The sequence below is a fragment of the Pleurodeles waltl genome, chromosome 6 (genome assembly GCF_031143425.1).
Source record: "Pleurodeles waltl isolate 20211129_DDA chromosome 6, aPleWal1.hap1.20221129, whole genome shotgun sequence".
NCBI lineage: Eukaryota > Metazoa > Chordata > Amphibia > Caudata > Salamandridae > Pleurodeles > Pleurodeles waltl.
Genome location: NC_090445.1, coordinates 855,915,079 through 855,942,968, shown reverse-complemented (window position 1 = coordinate 855,942,968; position 27,890 = coordinate 855,915,079). Strand labels below are relative to the sequence as shown.

Below are 27,890 nucleotides of genomic sequence, written 5' to 3'. Positions count from 1 at the left end.
ACAAAGAGGGTGTACCCACCCTCAGGGCTAATAGCCATTGGCTACTAACCCCCCAGACCTAAACACGCCCTTAAATTTAGTATTTAAGGGGCTCCCCTGAACCTAGGAACTCAGATTCCTGCAACTTACGAAGAAGAGGACTGCTGAGCTGAAAAACCCCTGCAGAGAAGACGGAGACACCAACTGCTTTGGCCCCAGCCCTACCGGCCTGTCTCCCTCCTTCAGAAGAAAACTGCTCCAGCGACGCTTTCCCCAGGACCAGCGACCTCTGAATCCTCAGAGGACTGCCCTGCTTCCAAAAGACAAAGAAACTCCCGAGAACAGCGGCCCTGTTCAACAAAGACTGCAACTCTGTTTCCAGAGGAGCAGATTTAAAGACCCCTGCAATCCCCGCAAGAAGCATGAGACTTGCAACACTGCACCCGGCGACCCCGACTCGACTGGTGGAGAAACAACGCTACAGGGAGGACCCCCCGGCAACTCAGAGACTGTGAGTAACTAAAGTTGTCCACCCTGAGCCCCCACAGCGACGCCTGCAGAGGGAATCCCGAGGCTCCCCCTGACCGCGACTGTCTGAATCCAAAATCCCGACGCCTGGAAAAGACCCTGCACCCGCAGCCCCCAGGACCTGAAGGATCGGAACTCCAGTGCAGGCGTGACCCCCAGGAGGCCCTCTCCCTTGCCCAGGTGGTGGCTACCCCGAGGAGCCCCCCCCCCTTGCCTGCCTTGCTAGAGAGACCCCGTGGTCTCCCATTGAAACCTATTGAAAACCCGACGCTTGTTTGCACACTGCACCCGGCCGCCCCGCGCTGCTGAGGGTGTACTTTCTGTGCTGACTTGTGTCCCCCCCAGTGCCCTACAAAACCCCCCTGGTCTGCCCACCTAAGACGCGGGTACTTACCTGCTGGCAGACTGGAACCGGGGCACCCCCTTCTCCATTGAAGCCTATGGGTTTTGGGCACCACTTTGAACTCTGCACCTGACCGGCCCTGAGCTGCTGGTGTGGTAACTTTGGGGTTGCTCTGAACCCCCAACGGTGGGCTACCTTGGACCCAAACTTGAACCCCGTAGGTGGTTTACTTACCTACAAAAACTAACAAATAATTACCTCCTCCAGGAACTGTTGAAAATTGCACTAAGTGTCCACTTCTGAAATAGCTATATGTGTTTTATGTAAAAAGTATATATGCTATTGTGATTATTCAAAGTTCCTAAAGTACTTACCTGCAATACCTTTCAAATGAGATATTACATGTAGAATTTGAACCTGTGGTTCTTAAAATAAACTAAGAAAAGATATTTTTCTATACAAAAACCTATTGGCCTGGAATTGTCTCTGAGTGTGTGTTCCTCATTTATTGCCTGTGTGTATGTACAACAAATGCTTAACACTACTCCTTTGATAAGCCTACTGCTCGACCACACTACCACAAAATAGAGCATTAGTATTATCTCTTTTTGCCACTATCTTACCTCCAAGGGGAACCCTTGGACTCTGTGCATACTATTCCTTACTTTGAAATAGTGCATACAGAGCCAACTTCCTACACTCTTTAAACCTGTATATTTACCCATGGTTCTAATTATGTATTGCATGTGCATATATGTGTGTATTCATGTGTGTTTGTGTGTGTGTATGTATGTTGTTCTGTGTTTGGCATGTCTGTGGGTCATTGCATGGCTCCTGGGTGGGTTGTTATACTAGTTATCTGTAAATTCCTGCTCTCATCTTCTCACACTTATCTACCCATCATCATATGTCATGTCTCTATCAATCTGTCCTCCATTCCCACTCTGACTCATCCCAAATCCATTCTACTACTTTCATCTCCTAATTAACTCTGCCTAACCTCTTCCCTCCGCTTCCACATCTAACTCACCAAACCTCACTCTACTACCATGACCTCCCAAACAACCCTACTAAATTCTCCCTCATTTATCTCACCCTGCTACTATGATCTCCCTAACCCTTCCCTCCTCCTTCCCCCTTTACTCATCCCAAGCCTTTGGGATGAGTAAATGAGGGATATACTCCCAATTAACACTTCTGGATTTCTTTCCTCCTCCACCCCTCCATTACTCCAGTCAATCTAACAAACTCTCATATCCGTGGCTCAAATTATCTCACAATAATACTAAAACTGTACTCATATTTCCCGATACTAGCCCATCACTAATTCTTGTTGGGTTCTGGAGTAGCGTGCTACTGGCCGAAAAGCACTTCGACACCTCATCAGTGGTAGGAAGCGCTATATAAATATTATTACAATACAATATCATACAAAGTACTTTAAAATTCTGATAAACAGCACATAAACGATATACAGCAAAACATGTGCCTAAATGTCCAAACAGAGAAATAAGCTCAGAATAGAGGGTGTAAAAAAAAAAAAAAAAAAATACAGAGGAAGTCGAACAGAAACCAAACTGAACAGGATACATAGTACAGTGGCTGCATTATGTGTCACTAAAACATGCAAAGGAGTTTAGGGTAGCCAAAAGAGCTGTTTGTTAACCTAAGAGAACAGCACTGTAACTGGAACATATATTTACAAGAGAGGCTGCAAAGAAAAGAACAGATATGCATTTAACAAACCAGAAAGAGTTAAAATTATCTTCAGCATAAAATTAGCCTTGAACCCAAATAAAGGAAAACAATAATACAAAACAAAAATAGAATAGTATGAAGGAAAGCTAACAACAGATAATTGAAGAGCCCAAAGGAACGAGGAAGCCTAAAAGAACTCTCACTTTCCAGGATACAGAGCACGCAGCCACAAACTACAAAGAAATAGATCAGACAAAACAGCACAGGAATTCAAAGAGGAGGAAAGATTTAAATCAGAGAAGGACGATCCACTTTGCCAAAAAGCTACTGACAATCAAAAGGAATTATAAAAGAGGAAGATATTTTTATGATCAGTCACATGTAAACAGAATTGGAAACAAAATGAGAGGATTCCGAGAAGGCAGTAAGCTAGATTGCACAGACAGAATAAGGCTTTATGCATGATAAATTTAGGTAGAGTGGAAAGTATTTTCAAAATACTACAGTGAAATTGATAGAGATGTAGGTTTATGGCAGGAAGAGATTCAGGAATCTAGAGTAGATTTTGAATCTTTTGTTGTCCAGAGGCAGGACACTGCTGTGAGGTTTCATGAACAACAAGGATGGCAAAGCTGATGTGTCCCAAAGGTAAAGCCTATCAGCTTTGCCAATGGTTTTTGGTGATGCTGTATTACTGTACTGTATTGCAGCATTTATACTTTTCTTACTACTCTTACGTGGGGTGCTTAGGCGCTTGCCTATATGAGTAACACGCTACTCCATGTAGGATGTACGACTGAAGGATGTGCTTTTTATTTTGATCCTATGTGGAAAGTGTTTCATTTTGTGTACCATGACCCCGGAGGTGTGGTTACTGTGTTAAAGGGTGCAATGCATAGCAGTGTGTTGGAGACAGATGGAAAGCTTTATGGTTTTCAGCATGCTGCTAGCTTTGTAACGGCTCTGCAGATCCTTTTATGGTATTTAATGATAGTGTGGTTATTTGGTTACTACACTGGTTTGTCCACTCTGAGATGTTGTTTACAGTTATGGTCCTGAGCTGGCATGGTTGGCGGGTGACTGAAGTTAAGCGATCGCCTGGGATGGACATTTTTTATTTTTATTTTTTAAATCATCCTATATCCAAGTGCCTTTCCGAGATGTATAAAAGTGGCCAACTTGTGTAGCTATTTGGGACCTGCAGCTAATAGACTATATTATAAACTGTCCGGCAACTTGTGTCAGATCTCTTCAATTATTCCAACCTGTTCATTTGGTGATGTTTAGCTGTGTAGAGGTGGGGATGGACAACCCTCATGGCAGATATTTATAGCTATTAATTTAACATAAAACATTTCAATTTGTTGCTGACGCTCCATATTATGGTTTTAGTATTATTGTGGGCCAAAACTGAAATGTATGGAAGTACATAACTATATAATTCCATGGCAAATCGTAAGTCAGCCTTTGTTTATTTTGGCTTACCTGCATAATGAAAACAGATCACTGGTTGAGTAATTTGCAATTCGTGGGTTGTAAACTTAGGATTATGCCTGAGAGGGCGACTGCTTTCTGGGCTGTGTTGCCAAGGAAGCTAAGCTAGTGGTGCAAATATCCAAGAAACAGACACATTTTCATCTATCTTCAGAAGTGTATATGGTCCTAGGTGCTTCTGATACATCATTGATGCGGATTACCATGGCTAAAAGAAAAAAGTGCTTCGGCTGCATCATTTTATAGTTGAGCAAATTCTACAAAATGATACGTCATTTTTTTCCTTTTGATCTATCGATTCAAGATGGTTTGGTAAATTTAAAAAAATTAAAGTAGCACAAAAGCACTTTTTTTTTTAAACTGGTGGGAGGGCAGAGGAAACTACACGTAGAGTTGTAGACAGGGTGGAAGGAACAAGCAGCAGGAGAGAAGCACATGAGTACAACCTGGGTGATAGAGCAACATGGAGCACAGGTAGAGGCAGAGAAGCCTGTAGGTGAGAGAGCCACAAAAGTGTGTGGGGGGGGTTAGGGGGGGATAAGCGGGGTAGAGGCGACAGAACAACATAGAGCAGGGTGGGATGGTGGTGGCTTGGGCTTTGGGTGGTGTAGGTGGTTAAAGAGACACTGGAAGGAGACCGCTGGAAGACTCCTGCATTCACAGAGCGATAGAGTTGGAAGAAAAAAAATAGTTCACTAAAAGTCAGTAGTGATGTACAATAGCTAGTCGATCAGAGATTTAAAGAGGCTATGCTCCATGGAAGGGGCATAACTGACAAGCCGTTAATACGGAAAGCCATAGAATAGGAAGCAAGTAAACGGGTGCCAAAAAGCAAACCAATAGTAAGCCATATGCTAACGCTCTGTGAGCCCACAAAGTCTTTTGTAAGCAGACAACTGCGCTAATTGGTAGGCAAGACCTAAAAAGTGAACTGTAGGCCTGAACCACATCACATACTTCCAACACTTGCTCTTACTATGCCTCATGAACAGAATTCTTTACTCACTGCTTGGGAGGTGGATACTGAACAGGGGAAGGCCTAAAGGACAGTAATCTGATGCTGCTAAATCAGAAATGTATACTGGAGGAAGTCTGCGCTGTAGTCTCCACTCGCAGAGAGCCCGGGTCTGAACATACTGCAGCAGCATTTGTTTTTCCCACTGCAGGCTGAAGATGTTTGCACATGCTGTTGCCCTATGGCTCTGTTACAGTCAGCCGAGACTTGAGGCAACAATGAGCAGCTCTGCACTACTGGGAAACCAACTAAGATGCCCCACTGAAGGTGTGGATCAGAGATGTGTCAGGAATATGTTGGGACAGCTCAGCTCCCCTGCAACCATTTCATTTCATGAATTGGAACTCCCAAGATATCCACATGCATAGCTGATACTAAAGTGACATAAAACAAAGATACAATTTTTTAAAATGAAATTAAATAATGTCAATTATACAATCACAGTAAAATCCCTCAGACAATAAATATAATTTATCACAATGAGTGATTTAAAATATATACCAGTATAGCAGGTTTAGGGAAGGAATTAACTTCTGTATGCAAAACACTGGGACTCAACCCCTTTTTCTTCTTTACAAATAAAACCATAAAATATATCAAAACAGTGCAAATCAGTACCCAAAAGTAACCACACTTGTAGAAAACCCTAACGGATATTAATATTTTCTTCAATAAGGACAATTGTGCAGCGTAAGCTTCCATTCCAAAGTGGAAGGTAATTGTTTGCATCCAAAACGCCAACCCGCCACCCATCAGGAAAACATTATAATGTTCTGCCACACAATAGAAGAAAAACACCAGTCACTTAGTGCACAAAATAGCAACTAACAGTAATTCTCAAAGCAACCTTGATAGATTACTTACAGCCATTTTGAGTTGCCACCAGTACACGAAAACTCAAAAAAAGGTTTAAAAAAAGACTGGCAAAATTTAAAACCCTAAAACAAAATAATTCATTTGGAGGATTACATACAGCTTCCAAGGCCTCTCCGGCAGAGCAAATGTTAAAATGCAGGAAGAGAGGTTTCAACCATTTTTTCCTAAGTGTGCTAGAGTCGGACAAACAAATAATACATGCTTAAAGTTCTGTACACCCAATTGACACAGATCACAATTATTATCGTAACCATCCCATTTAGAAGTTAGTTCTCGGAGTGGCAATTTATCTAATCTCAACAAAATGAACAGACACCTCTCCCCATGTGGGAGATTCCAGGACAGGTACGTTGAGAATGTTTAAAGGTTGCTGTTTCAGTATGCGTGGCCACTCTCCTCTTTAGACAACAAGCTCCTAAGTCCAAAGAGAAGCTTTCGGACCAAGTTGTTTCTTTCAGTATATATATATATATATATATATATATATATATATATATATATATTTTAAAGAACAGGAGGCAGTAACGATGGAATCAGCCCAGATCAAGCTCCAGCAATTGTATAGCTAGATTGTAATTTCTTGAAAAAAAAATTTTTAAACTTCGCTTTTTCTTTTACCCGTCCAAAGATTTCTACATAAGCTACGTTTCTTAGAGTGAACTCCCTGCTATGAGCAAGGCTATAAGCCCTCCAGATCACCACTGCTAGACCCACTACAAAAGTCTTCTTAATACCAAATTCAAGCCTGAGAGCCGCCATTGAGGTTGAGTTGTTACAAAAGGCTATGCATCTTAGAATCTACCCTTCCATCCGGTCAAGAAAATCCCATTTAGAAATCTCTGTATACTCCAAAGCGTACAAGAGGATGGCTGGGATCTTTGTTTGATGAGAAGTTAGTAAATGGAGGAAATGACGCCGGCCGACTGCATTAAAAAAAGGCCACTAAACCCTGTGCTTGAGATAGGGCCTTTGTAGCATTACTGCACATATGATCTTGGTCATTGAGTATAGAGGATAGCATTTCCCCCAAAAAGCAATAAGATTTTACCAGATCTAATTTTTGTTGGCCCAGGAACATTTTATTTTCTTACCCAATCTTTTCCCTAGGAAACATACTACTCGGACTTTGACCTTTTAATTAAAGATAATATTCTACTTCTATCCTTGGTCTCCTATTTATACTGTCTCCTTACCAATTGATTAAATTCTCTATTCAGCAATAGAATGGATTGTTTTACCTTCTTTTGTAGAGGCTTGCACTGTTGATATGGATCACTTTAGGTTATAGATTCAATGAGTTTGGAAAAGTAATTTAAGGGATCCGCATTCCATCCATCAATATCTCTCAATGAGCAATTGTGTACTTTTTTTTATTTATTTTTTATTTTTTTAACAGCTGACATTTTTGGCAGGGGTCCAAAAAATTCTGCCCGTTTTCCCACAGAAACTAACATCCTTGCCGCTAATATTCCAGGGTTCTATGGAGGGAAGCTGCATTAATGAAAGGATCAGAATCTTATGGTCACTTAATGCTGTATCCTTAACTATTATATCCTCTACTGATTGAGCAATAACATAGGAACCCAACATAATATCAATAATGGAACTGCTCTGTGGGGATTTGTGTGTGAAAGCTGCAGGAGAGTCAGAGCAAATACGTCCATTTAAGATAATGCAACAAAGGTCCCTCAGACCTTTTAGTAGGATGAGGGCTCTTTTGTCCGACCTGATGCTCGTGGGGGAATTGGATGGAAGGGATATTTAGAGCAATTTCCCGCTCTAGATCGCAAAAGGTAAAAAGAGATAGATTCAACATTTTACAGTTTAAATCCCACATTATCAATGACTCGTCCACGCTTTCATATGGATTAGGACAGATTGCAGAAATATGACTAAACATATGCAAAAGACCTCTGTCATAGTCCTTATCTGGTGGAATATACACATTTACTATTAGCATGGGGGGGTTTTCTTGCCATTCCCCAATATTGGATACACACTCACTTTCTGAAAAAGATTTGAGGAGATAGGCTGTATGCCCATTTATATTTATTATTTAATAGCATAGCGATACCACCTTTTGCATGACCTTTCTTGGAGGACTGTGCCTTTATACTGAGGACAGACTACCCAGGACAAGTGAAATCAGGTCTCTCGGATGCAAATTAAGTCCGCCTGTAGAGAGCTGAAAAACAGATCTTATTTGAATGGTTCCCTATTCCTGCAGCATTCCAAGAGACCATGGAGAGACTCTGGTTAATGACTAGGTTATAAGAACATTCCCTTCATTGGGATCTAAGAGACGGGAGGGGCCATCCTCCATGAGCTTCACCACTTTTTTTTTTACCATGGAGAAGAGAAACTTTTACATTTTCCAAAGCGGAAGCATTGTGAGGGGGTGTCTGGTTTGAGTTAGTACCATTTAAATCTAAAGTGTGGGGGGGTGGGGGGGCGGAGGGGGGACGACTTCTGCTAGTTTAAATAATCTTCCTTACCCCATATTGGGACCACATCTATACTTCTACACTGTAACTGTTCACAGGTTTATAACAGTTTTAGAGAAGAAAAAAAAAAAATATCAAACTTTTGTCTTTGTCACTCCTATACCCTGCTCAAGAAAAACCAGAACAATATCACTATCATCAATGAATTTCAGCTCATCAATACCTGTGAAACAAGAGATTAATAAAGAATGATTTAAGATTAAATTCATATCAAAGCAGAGAACTCTAGGCGTTCAGGGGTCTCCATATGACCTAGAAAATATTCTTCCTTACTGTGTACTACCCCACCTTTATGAAAAACTGAAATAGGGTTCAATGCCACTGCGTTAGCATTCACATACCATACCCCCACACCAAATAAATGGGGGCAAAGTTGGGGCAATTATCCCCGAACCATTTTCTAGGGGGGGGGATGGGGGGTTTGGGCAAATCAAAAAGCCTACTAGATGCCAGGGATTTAAATATTTTTTTTTTTAAATAGCGGGGTGGTGGCTACCAACCGGTATGGGCATGGTTATGGCCCCACCCCAACTGAAGAGGTTAACGGTCTTTAAGCTCTCCCCCCCGCACACTAAAACATCTTATCCCAACAGCAAGCAAGAGGATATTTGACCATTTTGGGTTTTGGTTTTACATTTGGGCCATGGGAGCTTGGCTAACTCTCAAAATCGTCCCACTTGGAATGGTGAGGGCTGCACTTTTTGTACTTTGGGTCGCTGCCATCTAGAAAAATCTACTAAACCTAGACATTTGAAAACTAAACATCTGAGTGAGTCCAAGGTGATGTGCTTCACATGCACCCCACACTATTTTCTTACCCACAATGCCCTGCAAACCACCAACTTTGCTTTAAATCACACATTTGCCCCACATTTGTGTGATGGAAACTTCTGTAATGTGAAGGAATCCGCAAACTTCCTACCACCCAGCACTGACGCATCTATACTGATAAACATTCTTCCCCACTTGTCGGCCTGAAAACGTTTTTTTTTTCCTTCCCCAAACTGCCCTTGTGGGCCCACTTTGGTTCCCCCTTAATTTTTTAGATGTTTTTGGCCATTTCCTGTCACAGGCACTTGGCACACCTACCCAAGTAAGGTATCATTTTTATCGAGAGACTGAGGGAAACATTGGGTGGTAGGAAATTTGTGCCGGTGCAGTGATCCCACACAGAAATGTGGGGAAAATTTGATTTTTAAAGCTAAATTTGAGGTTTCCTGAGGATTCTGGGTAAGAAGACACTGTGGGGTCCACGCAAGTCACACCTCCCTGGGCTCCCTCGGGTGTCTAGTTTTCAGAAATGTCTGGGTTTGGTAGGTTTCCCTAGAAGGCTGCTGAGCCCAGGACCAAAAACGCAGGTGCCCCCCTACCCCTTGCAAAAACAGGTAGTTGCGTAATTGAAAATTTTGATGTATCCACGTAGTGTTTTGGGGCATTTCCTGTTGCGGGCACTAGGCCTATCCACACAAGTGAAGTACCATTTGTATCGGGAGACTTGGGGGAATGCTGGGTGGAAGGAAGTTTGTGGCTCCTCTCAGATTCCTGAACTTCATCACTGAAATGTGAGGGGAAAGCGTTTTTTTGCCAAATTTTGAGGTTTGCAAAAGATTCTGGGTAACAGAATCTAGTGAGAGCCCCAAAAGTCACCCCCATCCTGGATTCCCCTAGGTGTCTAGCTTTCAAAAATGCACAGGTTTGGTGGGTTTCCCCAGGTGCCAGCTGAGCTAGGGGCCAAAATCCACAGCTAGGCACTTCCTAAAAAACACATCAGATTTCAATGTAGAAATGTGAGGTGTCCATGTTGCGATTCCTATCGCGGGCACTAGGCCTACCCGCACAAGTGAGGTACAATTTTTATCGGAACACTTGGGAGAATACAGAATAGAAGAATAAGTGTTATTGCCCCCGTCTTGCTCTACATTTTTTTTTTCCAAATGAAAGCCAGTGTGTAAAAAAAGAAGTCTATTTGAGAAATGCCATGTATTTCACATGCTAATATGGGGACCCCGGAATTCAGAGATGTGCAAATAACCACTGCTTCTCAACACCTTATCCTGTGCCCATTTTAGAAATGCAAAGGTTTCCTTGATAACTATTTTTCACTCTTTATATTTCATCAAATGAATTGCTGTGTACACGGTACACAATGAAACCCATTGCAAGGTGCAGCTCATTTATTGGCTCTGGGAACCTAGGGTTCTTTATGAACCTAGAAGCCCTATATATCCCGCAAACAGAAGAGGCCAGCAGACGTAACGGTATATTGCTTTTCAAAAATCACCCATAGCTGGAAAACGTTTTAGAAGTAAACGTGGACAGAAATGGCTCTTTTTTTTCGTCTAAATTTTATTTATTTTAGCCACTACTTTCTGTAGGAAAACCTTGACGGATCTACACAAATGACCCCCTGCTGAATTCAGAATTTTGACTAATTTACAGAAATGTTTAGCTGTTTGGGATCCAGCATTGGTTTCAACCCTATTTCTGTCACTAACTGGAGGGAGGCTGAAAGCACCAAAAATTAGGAAAAATTTAATATGTCCCAGTATAATGCCAAAATTGTGTTGAAAAAATGTACTTTTCTGATTCAAGTCTGCCTGAACCTGAAAGCTGGGGAGAATGGCGATTTTAGCAGCACAAACTATCTTTGTTGATGCCATTTCCAGAGGGTGGGGGGGCATGATTTCTTCTGCAGCCCTTTTTCACCATTTTTTTATATATATTTTTTTTTAAATCACAAAAATTTTAGCTGTATTTTGGCTAATTTCTTGGTCTCCTCCACGGGAAACCACAAACTCTGGGTACCTCTAGAATCCCTAAGATGCTGGAAAAAAAGGATGCAAATTTGACAGGGGTAGCTCATGTGGACAAAACGTTATGAGGGCCTCAGGGATGTGGAATTCCTGGACATCTTGTTTGGGGTCAAGGGCAAGAAGTTTTTATGTTTACTTTGTCCTTGGGACAAGTAGGCCCAACCCTCTGCAGCACAAACCCTTTGGCTGCTTGTTTACAGAGAGTGGAACTCTCTGCAGTTGAGGTAATGTGTTTCCAAAAGATAATGCTGTTCGAACTTGTATTTATGGTTCATTATTTGAAAGCCTTCATTATTAGGGTGAGTGCTGTAAATAAATGTTTTAAGGTCACACTTCACTACGGACGTTAGTTCCAGTACAAAAAAAAAAAATGTGTGTACACATGTTTGAAAAGTTTAGGCTATGAGGCTAAATATAATGCTCCCAGAATGCTCTCTGATTAGATGCAAATGAAGTGTCATTTAGTAAAATGTGTTGATGCATGCTAGTATTTCCCAAAAATATTTCTAATGGAAAATCAGTGTAACCATTTTCAACACGAATATGGGAAGCATGAAAATAAACAAACACTGACAAAGCCAACTGATCTGACATATTTTTATAAGTCTTTTAGTTTCATCAATGCCTGTCTTGTTTTGACATGGCTTTTGTAACACTTTATTGTTGTGGGAGCTACCAGGCCCTCAACATTGTAACAAACACTGGCAAAAAAAAACCAAAACGTTTTTGAACTCTAAAAGCACACGTTGCCACCAGTGGCATAACAAAGGCCCCACAGCTGCCCTCCAGGGGGCCCCTTCAGCACAGCACCTGCCCTGAGTGAGTCTGGAGAGGGGGCTCCTCCATGTTCTTTGCAAAGGGGCACCCTCCAGTTTCGTTACGTCACTGATTGCCACTGTATTTCCTGACACTGAACAAAACTACTTTGTGTGCCAATATGCTCCTTGTGGAAGAGCAGAATGCGATCATTAGCAGTAAAGCGAGCCGAAAGAGAGAGAAATAGAAGTTTAATAAAAACAAAATGTCTTTAACACCAGACCTAATTAGGGACCAAGACCCACATGTAGGTAGCTTTTTGCATGTCGCAAACAGCGACTTTCGCTGTTTGCGACGTGCAAAAAGCACATTGCGATGCACAAACCCAGTTTTGCGATTCGGTAACCTGGTTACCGAATCGCAAAACGGGTTGTCACAATTAGGAAGGGGTGTTCCCTTCCTAACTGCGACTCGCAGTGCAATGTAGGATTGTTTTGTGACTGCGGGCGCAAACCATTTGCAGTTTGCACCCATTTCAAATGGGTGCTAACACTTTTGCAAAAGGGAAGGGTTCTCCATGGGACCCCTTCCCCATTGTGAATGTCACTGTAAACATTTTTTCAGAGCAGGCAGTGGTCCTGTGGACCACTGCCTGCTCTGAAAAAATGAAACGAAAATGTTAAATTTTTCGTTTTTGTAATGCATCCTGTTTTCCTTTAAGGAAAACGGGCTGCATTACAAAAAAAAGAAACTGCTTTATTGAAAAGCAGTCACAGACATGGTGGTCTGCTGTCTCCAGCAGGCCACCATCCCTGTGAGGGCCGCTATTCGCAAGGGGGTTGCAAATTGCGACCCACCTCATTATTATTCATTAGGTGGGCATTTGCAAAGCCCTTGCGAATCACAGATGGTGTCAGGGACACCATCCTACATTCGGATTTGCGACTCGCAATTTGCGAGTCGTAATTCTGAACCTACCTACATGTGGCCCCAAATTCTTAAAGAAAGTCACAAAAGTGCACCCATGGTATATGTCGTACCCCTATAAAATATTTGTGAACTGTATTTTAGCATGGGTAAATACGCATGTGTAGATTTGCTCATGTGAAAATCTATTGAGCATTTGCAAGTTCATTTTCCCTCCAGCCACTTTCTTCCCAACCCTGGAAGAAGTTCTAATTCTGCCATTGTCAGGAGTAAATGTCCAACCTTTCTTATTATGGGAAAATATTAGAGAGAAGCTGGTGAAAATCTTTAAAACATGCAGATTAGTAGGTTTGCAGACTCCAAGGCATTCCAGCCCTGGAACTATTGCTTACTGCTTCCTCCAGCCCCAGTATGCAGATCTGCAGAAAGGTGGCAAAATAAGGAAATTGCTACAGTAGGGATTGAAATTGCAAGTATTCAAGCCCTACTATGGTAGTAGCCCTGGCATAATCAGAGAGGCTATTATCAGAGCTCTTACATAATGAGATTGCTGCCGTAATTTGTCGCCACACTACGTGGCACCAAAGGGACAAGTAGATCTTTTTACAGGACAAGTAGATTTGAGAAGCAACCTGTCCCCTGGACAAGTAGATATTTTAATAAATTCCACACCCCTGGGCCTAATCTCGAACTACCCCAAATAACAGGCTCAGCACCAGAGAGGAAAAAGGCCTGGCAGCGAAAGGGTTAATTACAAAAAACAGCATGCACTGATTTAGTATGATGTGCTAGTACTACTAAGATGGCAGTTCTGCATGTGAGTAAAATACATTTTTGGAATGTTTCAAGAGACGTTTTCATATCTTACACATTTGTTGCAAAAGGTCTTTCAAAATGAGGGTGGCCTTAATGTTAACTGTGTATGACACCCTAGTTACTTTCTTTTTTTCATGTTGGTTGACTTGTAAATAAATGTTTTCCCATTTTGAACAGGGAGTCGTATTCTAAGGTCAGGAGAGCGCCTGAGCCCCCAGACCTATAGATCTACTCTGACGTCATAGTATAGAACATACAGCAGGCCTGGCTTCAGTGCAGCATAGCTGCAAGTGTAAAAAAAAAAAAAGTTATAAGCAGTCAACGGTGGTTGTGTCAAAGATTTTTTATCTTTACTTTCAGCCATTAGCAAAATGGCTTTAAAAAAAAAACACCTACAATGGCCAAGCCAATAGATCTCACATAGGTAAGACCTATTGGCTTTGCCAATGCTTGCTTAGGTATGTTACATCATTCACAATTTATTTTCTGCTCGCTAAGGCATAAGGCATGATGCAAAATGGATGAGCTCACTTAAGCCACTGGCTAAGTTCACTGTAACAGCATTCTGTTGTTTCACAAGAGTAACATCCACAACAAGTAGTCGCCTTCAATACCAGGGGCTTCAATGGTAATGCATACTTTCCTAGACCAAAAGATATGCTTTGAACCATTATTTTTAAATACAAGCACCTCCCATAACAAACACTTACAAAAACAATGGCATTATAGAAGAAGAATTGACTAAGCCAAATGGCTAGCAGCCAATGCCAGACCTATCAGCTTTGTCAATGTGACTATGCTCTGTCGGTTTGGGCTCTTACTGGTCCGTATGTAATTTTTTTTCTGTCTTTGTACAGTTCCAGCGTACGCATACACCAGGTGACAGTTGCACTTTGTAAAAAAAAAATATATATATATATATGTAAATAAATATGGTGAAACGTTTGCTGGTAGCCTATAAACCACTCGAATGCTGGCTCGTGAATAATTAAGATAAGCCTTCCTACACTTTTTTCCTGCCTGAAACAGCAAGACACGGTGGTCACGTGCTGGAAGAAAACTACCAGGGACACTATTTTTTTATGTTTTGCAAAAAGAAATCACCACACTGTGCTTGCAAAAAACTATTTTTTTAAGTTACTACTGATCAGTCCGTCATCTCAAAATGATACTTGGGGACGGCATTCACATACTCATTCCCCCAGTGTTGTGTACAGAAGACACATCAAATATTCCTTGCTGATATGGCGATTAATTGCTTGGAGGGCAGGCCCAGCTGAACCAGCAGTGGCAGGGCCTGAGCCACACTAGTGATTTAGCAGTCAATTCAAAGTCTGGAGGCAGCTCCAGCTGTACTCTGACACCAGTCTATATTGGAAGAGTTTCAGAATCACTAAGTTCCCCGTTTTATAAGTAGGAAGTTCTGCTAAGAGCATTTGCTACTACATTTTATTCTCCACTCCAGACAAGACAGTGTTAAAAAAAAAAATTGCAGAGTTTAGTTGCTAGCCGACAAGGGGAATGAGTGAGCACTTATGTACTTGTTCACTTAGGACACAACAAACATATTATCTGTGTTAGGGCTCAACATTTCTCTTAAGGTGTAGAAGAAAAACATTTGAGCTTGAACAAAAATGCTTTGAGTTTCAGGACAAATATATGAAGTATTTTGTCTACCTGAGATTCTATCGTGCTGCTGAAAATTCTATGGCACTAAATGTACTCCCAGTGAAGGATTCCTCAAATAGGATTTCATTTTGACAATTAAGGTTCTAGGTAACAATATCAGCACTCAAAATTAATTTGGTCTAAAGAATAATATAAAACTCTCTCAGGAAGGGGGTGCCCATTGTTAAACAACTTAATTTGACATTACTTGCATGTCATAGAGCCAATCTTTCAAATATACTTAAAGACGTAATATGGTACCATGAGCAAAAGGACTGTCCAAGATTGTATGCCTGAAGTACTACTAATCTGTTAAAAAGTCACTGTTCGTTAACATTGATTGTCCACTTACCTTCTCGAAAGAATGGTCCTGTACAAATAGTGTGCAAATGTATTGGGTGATAAGTGCCCATCAGAACTGCTGACAGACTACTCTTGCGTGTAAAGCCAAAAGCCCACATCTTCCCGGCCTTTATGGCCCTACATTGGATACTGGTTGCCAGAGATCCTCCTTCACGCCGCTTTGTATCACCCACAAAGCAATACATAGAACAACCACTTTTTATCAGTGAGTGGGGGGGGGGGGAGAAAAAATTCACCAAATACGTTCAAAAGGAACCTACAAGCAAGATTGCACCTCGCCTCAAAACCTCACCATACAAGAAAAAGACAACAGGTGGTACCTATTTCTCTGTTCAAGCGGCCAAACTATGGAATTCTTTACCCTCCCAAATAGAAGATCCACGGATAACTATCTTTTCTTCAGAAGACTACTCAAGAGTTAGCTCTTTCCTGCATAATAACCGTACAGCAATGTACTGCTTATCCCTGTGTATGTAAACATTTGATCATATGTATATATTTAGACGTGTATTTCACAGAACAAATATGTATGATAACTATGTTTTTTTTCCTCTTAAAATATATACATACTCTTTAGGCCTGCTTAAAAAAGGTATATATTACTTATGGTTGAATATAAATACATATACATATATATGTATCTATATTATTCAATGCTTAAGTTAACATGTTCATGGCACATTGCATAGTTTATATACAAGTTGTTTTGATTAGAGGCTTGGGGGTGTTTTACTTATCACAATAGGTAAAAATTCTTAACTACTGATCTCCAACCATTTCCCTATTGAAATAGAGGAAAAGATATAAAATAATATTATAAAAAGTACACAAATAAAGTCCCTTCAAATACTGCAACACTTGAATGTCTGTGTTACACAACTTTAAAACTTGATATCTTATATTCCATATACATATATTCCCTATGTAATCATGTTATCTACATATTACTTTAGCTCTACTGTCCAAGAGAAAAAAAATTACTCTCTCCAATGCACCACTGCCTCACCCTAAACTTTTTCAATCCATCCTCTATCTTCACTCTGACTCATCCCAAACCTTATTCTAGTTTTATGATCTTCAAAACAACCCTTCCTAAACTTTTCCCTCCTCTATCCCTTCTGGCTCACCCCAAACCTCAGTTTACTCCTACGATCTCCAGAACAACCCTACTCATTTTTCCTTTATGTATCTCCCCTATCCGTAAGTGTACACCCGCTAAAGTTGGAGGAAATTGGGGAGGACATCCTCACATCAAATGCAATCTGAAGCCATATTGATTTACTTAAAACATTACAATCCAGAACCTCGAGATATTACTAGGCATTCTGTAGTAATCTAGAATAACATGATTTACTACGGGCCTGAAAAATGTCAGAATGGTTAACATTTTAAAGCACTCCAGATCTCTTTTCCAAGACATTTAATAAGGCCTTTCAGCTATACAGTCTCTCCAAAACTAGGAGCTTGTTTAGAGTTTTGCAGAGAGGGTACTCCAGAGCACAACAGATTGCAAAGGAGTACTCCTCTGTCAAATTCACAGTACAATCATCCGATTTAGAGGTAAGCAGATGTTAAGTATGTAGACCATAGAGAATTCTCTGGCTCATTCACTGTGACATACTCCTCCGTAGTCCAGATGGAGTACAGGCTGCTGAAGCTTAGCCATCCGACTGTTCTCCCAATTCAGAGTAGGTGGTTGAAAGGCTTTTTTTTGCTGTTCATCACCGTCAGCTGTAACCTGGTGGTGAGGAACTGTGAAAAAAAGAACAAGCACTGGTCTAGAGCTGGCTGCTTTGCCAATGTATTTTACCACGTTGAACACGAGTGTGACTGCTGTTCAGCAAGGCTAAAAGTAGTGACGTAGAGGAGAGTGTTGTGGCATTGAGTGGGGAAGAAGGGTGCCATGGGGTGGAGGGGGGGTATCAAGTAAGGTGGTGGAGGGGGCACAGGGTTGGGGATATGCCTATTGTTTTGGGGGCACCGAGTGGAGGTAAGAGTGCAAAGTGAAGTGAAGGGGTGCAGAATGGAGTGAAATGAGGGGCGTGGAGTGAGGTGGGGGAGGGGGCACAGGGTTGGGGAGATGCTGATTGTTTTGGGGGCGCCGAGTGGAGGTAAGAGTGCGGAGTGAAGTGAAGGGGTACAGAACGGAGTGCAATGGGGGTCACAGAGTGGAGTGAATTGACAGGGCACAGAGTAGAGTGGTATGGCATAGAGTGGAGCTCAGTAACTGTAGGGTGACATGGCCTCTACTAACAACACATTTTCCAACTGAAAAGACTATTGTAATTCCAATGACATACATTTTTACTGATAAAACTATACAGGGCACAAACAATGTGTGGAAACAAAATCACCTAGGGTATTCATTTGTTTTAATCGTAATAAAATATTTTTCCACCACACTTCAGAATTACAACAAAATGTGTTTCATTTTAGCTTAACTAATTCTGATATATTTTTTAATGTCTGCACAATTCATTAACAGTTAAATTTGTATGATAGAAAAAAGTATTTCCTTTCACAGCAACATTGTCACATAAAACCTCACACTTAGACTCACAAGTCATAGAAAGAAAAGTAAACACCAAACTCCCAGGAAAACATGATCTAACATTGTGACAAGATAAGAACACAATTTAAATGCCTGTTTATAGAAAGTGAGCACCAGTGGAAGAATGCAAAGATCAGTGAACAGGCTATGCTCCACAACAGGGACTAACTCAATATGGATAGAAAGCAAGCAACCATAAATCACAAGAACACAAAGCCAATGGTAAGCAACGGGCAGAATGCATTCCCAGGGAAGCTTCTAGAGAGGGCCCAAGGAGCCTTTACTTCAGTGCCTGGTAGGCTTTGACCTAGAAAACTCCCATAGTGTGTGATCATTAGTTTTACTTTAATCATACATAACATCTCACATTGGGAGTTTTTTTTTTTTTTTAAGTAAAAGTATGTAAAAGCTTGAAGGACAGCATGCTGTTTGACGGAGCAGTCCATAAAACTTTTACAACTTTTATTGGAACCGCTATGACTGCAATGCATGTTAGTTTGTTAGCTTGTAGACAACAATCACTGCTTTGAAGATTGTTCTAGAAAGGATGGTCACCCAAAGGGAGGATCTCGAGGCAGGAGTGATGTGGGTTTTATCTGAGGGTGGCAGTGACCACTGCATTCTGGTAAATTTGGATACAACAAATATTTTCCTGAGTGGCTAGATAAAAGGAGTTTGGATAAGGTAATCTTGATTTAATGAGAGCATTCACAAAAGGAATGTGTATGCTTCTGTCTGAATGTGGAAGAATTATACTTAGGCTGTGCAGCTGGGTAATACAGGTGGCATTTACTCTTACAATCTGACTAGTATTGGAAGTTCTACGCATGTTTAATTACTGTATCTGCCCATGCTCTGCACAACATGAACTAAATTTTGTAATGTTATACCTTAACTTCTGATACTTTTTGTTAACACTAATCCTCGCTTTTTAAGTCTACTCAACACTACTTAGATTATACATACTTCGTGTTTGTTTTATGTTTTGATAAACCTGGTGTTTTTCCTGCAAGAGGCATTTTAACATTTTAAAGTTCATTTATACAAGGGTCACTCTGCTTAATCATTGTGATCACAAAATAATAAGTGTGTTTTAATTACTCATCTCTGTATGATTTTAATGTACCAACAAATTATTTATACAAAACTAAAACTACTCTGGGACCCTGAGTGTCGAAGGTCAATTTGGAGTTTACTGCACATTAAGGTTGCAAACAACTTTATCTATTCCAGGAGTGGGACACTGCAGGCAGCCAGAAAGTGAGTTCCCACCTAGAAGTAGGTGATTAGGATCTCAGTCTTGGCAGGATTCAATTTAGAGAAGTTAGTGGAGATCCACTAGTGAACTGTAAAAGGCAGTTTGCCATCATGCCAGGGCTCTGCTTAAGTAATCTGGGAGCAACTGTACGTTAGGGGCCAGAGAATATTTGGTTGTTGCCTACATACATGAAGACAATTAACCCCAGACTAAAGACCTAGAGATGAAAGGGGTCACATACAGAAAAAGAACTTAAATGGGGAAAGACAATAGCTTAAAATGGTGTTGTTGGATGAGAAAGCAGATAATACAACAGCCCAAGTTCTGCAAAGTACCCATGCCGGAACATTAGGCTATCCTGGTCGATGGTGTCAAAGGTGCCTAACAAATAACAGAATCTAAACCGCAACACTACTTTCGTCCATAAGAACCCCTAGATCGCCACTGGCTCTGTACTATGCCCAGACCAAACAGCAAGGCCATTTTACTTTTGGAACTAGCCAAAGACTTTAATAGGTTACTAAGTAGGTGTAGCAGTGAGGTGGGACAAATTATGCAGAGGACGGGGATTTAAAGAAACTTTCTTCATAATTGGCTTCGCTATTGCAGACTTCCAGTCTTTAGGGAATATTCCCAGGAATAAACAGTGGTTATATGTTTGTAGAAATACACAGAAACCAACACTGCCTTCAGGACTAACACTGCCATAGGATGGGACAAAAGGAAAAAGAAGTTCGCTCGCAGTCAAAGTTATCGGCAAACGTGCAATTATCCATGTAACAGGGTCAATGGCCAAGGTGGTAACAAATCCGCCGTAAGGAGGGACAACTGTAAAGCAGTTACCAACGAAAACATAGGATTTTTGAAAGGCAAGCCGATGAACGAGTGATAGTGATGGACATGCAGTGGACGTGGTTAAAAGCCCAGATACATACTAACACGTCGGAAAAACAGTGCATGCGCGCTGCTATGCTCGACCTAAAAACAAACAAGAATGAAGGTTTGTGGGGGGCAGACGCAATCAGTATTAAGGGTCTGTGTGGGTTTAACCATGACTACTTTGTCAGAATCCTATGAAAACAATGTACACGGCTGTATTGAATGCACACGACTAGGTCATAGCTTTTGCTTTTCACTGCACCATGACATTAGGAAGATCCCAAAACACAGGGCAATGTTTCCACGGACCAGAGCGCAAGGATGTAAGATGGTATGAAAATTATTTTAAAGGACCATCAATTTATTCAGGATAAACATAAGTATTAATAGGGGTAATACTGCGTAGACATACTTTTCAAAGATGAATTTACAGTTTGATTAGTTAGACGATTTTGGTAGCCTATAGAATGTAAACAGACTGCAGCAATATGTAGCACATTTTATATAAGGTGCGCTGAAGTTATCGTTTCCAATCCCTTACTCTATCAGTCCACCAGCAGGAGGAGGAAAACATTTGTCAATCTGCTCTTTTCTTCCATTGCCACTGAGAAGTGCCCCCTTAAAAGAATGCAAATTGTGCTCTTCACACAATTGTAAAATTTTGTAACAGAGATCTCAACTCACTGGCACGACTAGGTTCCTCTTTACGGAAGGTTCGAAGGCGTCTGCTGCTCAGAGCCTACACTGTAACAAATAATACGAGGCTTCCCTAGCTAACTTCAGACAGCGGCCAACTATCAAGCAGGCAGCTGCTGAGAATTTTGACAGTCAAGCATACTAGAGGTACTGGCACACATTAAACAATGTAAAATGCAACGTTAGTAAAAAAGCAAACGAGAGGTCAACACGTTTGGTAGCACTAGACATACTGGGGGGATCAAGCACACAAGTCATCGCAAAATGCGATTTACCTCACCAAGCATTATTCGTGCGATCTTTGCATGCTGCAAATCTTCAAAAACGTATGGGTTTGAAGGTTAACTACATTTCTAAAATTTACAGGACAGACTACTCCATTAATGAAGAGAATGCCAATTGATGGGCTAGGGTGCTGGGTGGTCCTTGGGTCATGCACGCATTTTTTAAAACAGATCATGAATTATTACAAAAATGCACCTTTCATATGTCCCACACGGCAAAAGATACGTTTAAGTTCGACAAACTCATAGCATTCAAAGGATTAAGGGAAAGCCAAAACCCATATTATTTCATGGCACACAGTATAACAGCACCAAGAAAAATGCATTGAGCTTCAACCAGATAAAAAAATACAAATGAATATTCTAAAAAGCAATATATATATATATATAGAGTTATATAAAGAGAGAGAGAGATGTAATGGGATGAACATAAATTTGGTAATTATGTCAGAGGATTTAATGCTTCCTGGTGTAAATTAGATAACGTAAAGCTTGCAGCAAAAGTTTAATGAATAAGTACTAGTGCACTTCAGTCGGATAGAAGTGACAAAAATGTTATAGGGATGGATGATATATTTGGAGTGAAATAAGACGCAATCCCTTTCAAGCTGGCATGGGCCTAGACATAGTACATAATCGTTAGTGACCACCATCTGTTCACCTGGCCACCAGACTGTGACCACCACCACAGTCCGAGTTGCATAGCCAGCATAAAAGGTGCGTTTAGGCATGTTTGGCCATGGTACAGCTAGACCTACAGTGTTGGAAGTGCATACAATACACACAGATCTCAAACAGGGACTCCGGGGGGTGGGGGGGGGGGGGGGTTAGGGGGTGACTCACAGGGGAGACAAAAAGAGCCTAAAGTGTCACTGCTTTTGTTGAAGAGACCTTTCTATTGCTTGTAGGTCACAAATTACAATCTGCATAATCTAGTTTTGTGAATTATGAACCCGCATCAAGGAGCTGTATGAAAACTGCAAGACAGAAGTTTAGCACATTACAGGTTTTACTCAATCTACAGCTAGTTATAGCTTGCTGTAAAGGGCTTCCATATATTGACAAACATTTCGGTGGGTCATTGGTTAGTAGTGTAATCACTCATATAGACAAATGCATCTGCCATTCTTACAGTGCATGCCTAGTCTTGCATTCAGGTCTGGGGGTGTCACTATCTTCCTCCGTCCCAATCACACTTAATTTTTTGAGGATTTTAAGTGACAAAACGAGTATCGAGGTTTCCTGGATGGTACTAGTATCAGCTGGCTCCCACCTAGGAGGAGACTCGAACATAAGGACTGTTGATGACCTTACAAGTGAGACATGAATGTGGAAGCCAACTGGAACTAAAACTATGATTTCTTCCTCAAGTCAGCCTCCCCCGACTCCTCTACCTCCCTCTACGGAGGATGCAGCTTTGAACTCAGGTTTATTTAATGCCGAGAGCTAGTGAATGTGTCCTGGTGTCTGCAATTTACTAATCCTGGAAAGAGTCAGCGCTTTTCACTGGAGGTCAGAATCACGTCACTACCAAACTATATTTTCACTCAGGTAGGAGCAGTACCTTCTTTAGTTTAACAAGATTAGTTAGTTTCACTATTCTTTTTATGTGTATCTGGTACCCTCAAATTCAGTTCATCCACTGATTTGGAACAGGTGTTGAATTGTGTTGATCATGCTGTGCTTACTCATACGACATTCACCTGGCCCAGGATTGACAAATGTTGATTTCAACAACTATATATAGCTCACCTGCTGGAAGAGGGATGGGACCATTTTTTTTTTAGAATTCCACCCAAATAGAACCTAAATTCGTGATGTTTGGGGTGATCTCTTTTCTGACTGGTGCAAACAAGTCTGGAGAGCATCACTGCAAAAGTTTATCCCAATAACAAGAAACTAGACGTTATAGGTGAGGACTTATGAATGCTACACCTAACGTGGCATATTACTAACTCAATTGTTTACCATTATAAACATCCCAAAATAATTATTCGTGCATGTTTTCTAGGTTCTATATTTCCTCGATTCCAATCAAGAGCAGACCACAGAAAGAACTAAAGTGAAACTCGCAACTTACTAAGTGCAGTGGTGGCAGTGCACAAAAAAAAATGATACAGCAAGAACTACTCGTCTAAAAGGACGACGAGATGATGCTTCACTGGCAGAACCCTGCAGAAAAAAATATTTCTAAAACAGTTTTATTGCCAGCTTATATAGCACTTCACAACTAGGATAGAATTGCGCATTGGCGCAATCCAGACAGAATGCCATGTCTTCAAGAAAGATAAGCAATGCTTGCAAGTTCCTGCAGTGTTAAGGTGGTAAGAAGGTCCCCTCTTCACTACTATGGCCTGAAACTGTATGAAAATGAGAGAATGGTTGAGCATGTTAAGCTCAGGAGTATAGGGACTTTAAAACACTTATCTACCTCTTAACTCAGCTAGGACACCGAAGGATCCCAAGAGTTGACAACCATAGTACTCTAGCAAATCAACATTAACATAAAAACAATTTACCGCCAAAACCGAAAAGAGAGGGGATATTAAATTGGAAAAACAGACTTTATGCACGTATTTGTAAAAGCTAGAGGGCTTATTCTATACAAGTTGCCAACAAAAAGTTAACAAGGGTCAAGTGGTAGTTCTCACTTGCTCGAGGTGTTCAGTATCCACCGATCACCGACTTAGCTCTGACCTTGGTTGTAGTTTTAAAATAATATTTGCTGATGTAGAGGTGCAGAATTGAAACAATAAAGCTTCACTTTTAAAAACACGAAGCACTATCCAGTTTACAGCGTGGAAAAGCAATGAATCGACGTTTATGTCTCACTTTATCCACTCCACTACTGGGGTAATATTCATATCCGAAAGAGTAATTTAAGTAAACCCTTTTCAAAGCTCGGGCCGACAGTGCGGCAGGTTCGTTCCAGAAAAGCCAGAAAGAGTTTTGTCACTCAGTCTAGCGACTGTAAACGACTTGCATACAGCAAGTAACACTCCAAGAAAAGCAAGAGGGTTGGGGCAATGCGTTCCCGTTCTGTTGGTGAAATACACGCAGTGCTAAGTAAATTACTATCTGGTCAGTGATTCTGAAACAGTTACAGCTCTGAGGCACCCAACCACATGTGTGGGGGCTCTGTATACGGCTGCCTATGATACAGCTCTACTGCACGGGGCATTGCACAATTAAGTATGAGTTAATCTTTGAATAACTAATATGCCATTGTTTCGGAATAAACCTCCGAGTCAACCATCGCCTCTAAATACGCGAAATGCTGCTCTGGTTAAAATGTGCTCATTTGTTAAATCGCGTTTAAGCAGCAGGTTGTAGCGCTTTTATTTTCTACGTGCCAGTCTTTTCGAAAACAGAGAGGACCACATGTGTGGGTGCCAATATGACGCAAAGATAGCGCAACCTTTCAAGCGCTATGGCAAAAAAAAATAAAAAAATCCTGGGAAGTATTTCCAACTGTAATAAACAGTCGAAAAAGCAAAACAGCATTTTAGGAATAACAAAATCATATAACGATCTGTGTGCGGGACAGAATGACGCCCATCAAGAGCAATAATTTAAATTTAACTAGCAGGGCCCTCGCCGAGAGTGCCATCAGTGGTATGTTATCGACTGAAAAACGCCGTGAGGGAAGGTCTACCAAAAAGGCTTTTTACAAAACAGTTAAGGAATCAATGCCAACACAACTAAACGGCCCGGGCCATTAATGCTCATTATGGACACTGGACCGGAAGTAACCCTCAGCCGGAAGAACATTCCTGTCTGGCGGTTCCGGAACTCTCTCTTCACGGACAGAAGAGCGAGTCCAAGCGGGCAGTTCTGTGTCTACATGGAAGGAAGCTCACTCCAAGGCTGCAGCTCCTCCTCTCATGCAACAAGGCTGAGAAATCACTGTACACCGTGGCTATGGTACAAGTGTCAAACACCAATGGTCTTTGTCATGGAAGCAATCCAATTTGCACACCTCACTGTCGCGATGTACACAACATTAAAACGTTCCTTCTGCGAGATGGAACAATGCCTAATACAGAATGGACGATGTTACTTGCTACTGATAGAAATTTTATTTTAAGCACGAATCGTTTATGCGAGTGTGTGCTGTGAGACTTCATTTACTTATGTAATTTTAATAACAAAAACTATTTTTTACAACGCTATAAAAGTCCGATTTGTGATTTACTACATGTTTGGCCAATGAATGTGCCTAACGCTTGCGCTATTTCACGAAATAGCTTCTCCTCGTGGTGGTACTGTTCTGTTAAAAGGACGTCGGTCCTCTACAGAAATTGGCATTTGCCACTAATGTATTATAACCCTGCTGAAAAGGTTTTTGCTATCCTGGAACAGAACAGCAACCCCGCTGAGAAATTTGGATACTGTTGCCGAAAAGGTTTAGCAGAGAAGTGCTGATACTGTAGGTACTTGACAAGATATGCATAGCGCTGATTAGTGCAAGTATTGGCACGGTAAAAGTTGAGAAGACCGGGGACACATTCCATTCCACTCCACGTCTAAACAGCCGTAAAGAGAAGAGCTGGTGCTGTCGCACTAAAAAGTGTATTAGCTCGTTGGCAGTGCATTTCAATACCATAGTGACCATGATGAAAATTGCTGTTAGTATTCATTACTGGTAAAGCAGACTGTGTTAGAAGTGCTGATGCTGCCTATTACGTGTAAGGGTGCAGTGAGCTGGTATACCTAGCCTGCTATACCGTCTCTAATAATTAGGTACCAGCCCAGGTGAGAAGTACTGACCCCGTCCGACCTCAACTACTGTAGCTCTGATAGGAAATGTAGGTACTGTCCACACGTACAGCAACCATGCTGAAAATGCGACGCTGTCTACCGCAGTACAGCAGTTTAATATGAAACAGAAATACTGTCTACAGGTAATACCTACAGAGAAACGCTGCTGTCAATTCCTAGTAACTAAAGCACACATAAAAGTGCTGCACCCATAGTACAAGCACGAGTCAGTATTCTCAATAGCAATCCGCACGACAAGTGCCAGTACTAAAGTAGCTGGGACATGATGGATGCCTCAAGCACATTTCTCTTAGGAAGTTACTTATCACTACTGATGGTTAGCGCCGCCTCTGTCCCGTACCTGCCTCCCTTCCCCCACCCTATCACCCTTGGGGAAGAACAGGGGATGATGTTTGAGCCACAGTATTCTACAGATTTCCAGCACAGGAGACGAGTAAGCTGGACTCCCGCGAACCCAAAAGCCCTTGCAGAAGGGGCTCCCTTCGAAAGAGCCAGCGTCCTGTACTCTGCTTAGCATGTACTTTGGCGGCAACTGGGAATGGCAAATAGCCCCCCACCCCCCTTTCTCGCGGCCCCTCCCTCACCTGCCTCTTCTGGATGCGAAGAGCGCCGGGTCCTCTGCGGCGTGGGGAAGGCAGGCTGGGCTTGAGTGTCTGCGGGCGGCATCACGGACACAATGAGAGGGAGGCGCGGGGCTCGGAGCTTTCTGTGACGCTCCGCTGGCGGTGGAGAGACCGCCGAGCTGCCATCTTTCAAAATGGCGGCCGCGGCGCATCTATTCCAAGCAGAACGGCGGCCGGCCGACGAGGAAGGCGCGGTCTCCCTCAAACCAAGCAGCGGGGTCGGGAGGAGAGTAGAATGGAGGCGGGCTGATCTTTCTTTATGTTTTTCAATACTTCAGGGCCCAGGTACAGCCAGGGGAGTGGGCTGGCTGATGCTGTACAATATTTGGTATTCCATGGATTTCTGGTGTATTTTCCTGTTCTTCGCGTCGGCCTCTTCCAGACCCCTCCCTCTTCTAGCTCCATTGGCTCTTCACGGAGAGCTGTGCATTGCCCCGCCCCTCCGCGGGAGCAGTGTCTCAGCCCCTCCCACAGGCAAAAAGACAGAAGTAGCCGAGCGCCGAACAGGAAGCGACGTTTAGTCCGCTCGATATGTGCCTCCGGACCTGGTAGTTAGGGTCAGTTTCCTTATATCAAATCTGTACCTTTTCCTTTATTTTGGAGGAGTCTCAAAATGTGGAGAAGGGAATATATGCCGTACTACAACCACATCCTCACGATTTCTTAAGCCAAATTTTGCCGATGCTCTAGTTTTTCCTTCTAAGCAAGTAAATGTAGAAAATGAAATCCTACCGTTTTATCTCTAACTCATGAGTTTAGCTGTTCCTAAGGGTGTGCATGTAAGAGGAGGTAACCATCTACAAGATCGGGCTCTATAAATTACCAGCACGATGGTATTTTTTTTTCTTTTCTATTTTTTGGGTGGAGGTCTTATGCGTAAGGCTTTGATTGCTGCTTTTTAAGAACCCTAATGGGTGCTCTGGCCATCATATTTTGAACATGGAAACCGTTTTTTATATGTCGTCTGCTAAACCCGCAGGCGAAAGTGTTTTCCATAACAAATCGCTAATTTAGTTGTCTGCACCGAGATGAGGAGT

At 41.8% G+C, this 27,890-nt stretch overlaps 1 protein-coding gene across 4 annotated transcripts in view; it reads right to left on the bottom strand.

The window, feature by feature from the left end:
- The window catches only part of LCOR (ligand dependent nuclear receptor corepressor), a 276,632-nt gene extending 249,351 nt beyond the window's left edge, over positions 1–27,281 (bottom strand). Inside the window, exon 1 of one of the 4 annotated variants that reach the window (XM_069239600.1) lies at positions 26,815–27,281. The gene's annotated coding sequence lies outside the window, so the exon portion shown is untranslated. The remainder of the gene's footprint in view (positions 1–26,814) is intronic. The other 3 variants (XM_069239601.1, XM_069239598.1, XM_069239599.1) reach the window with 3 other exon arrangements.
- Positions 27,282–27,890: the final 609 nt, after the last annotated feature.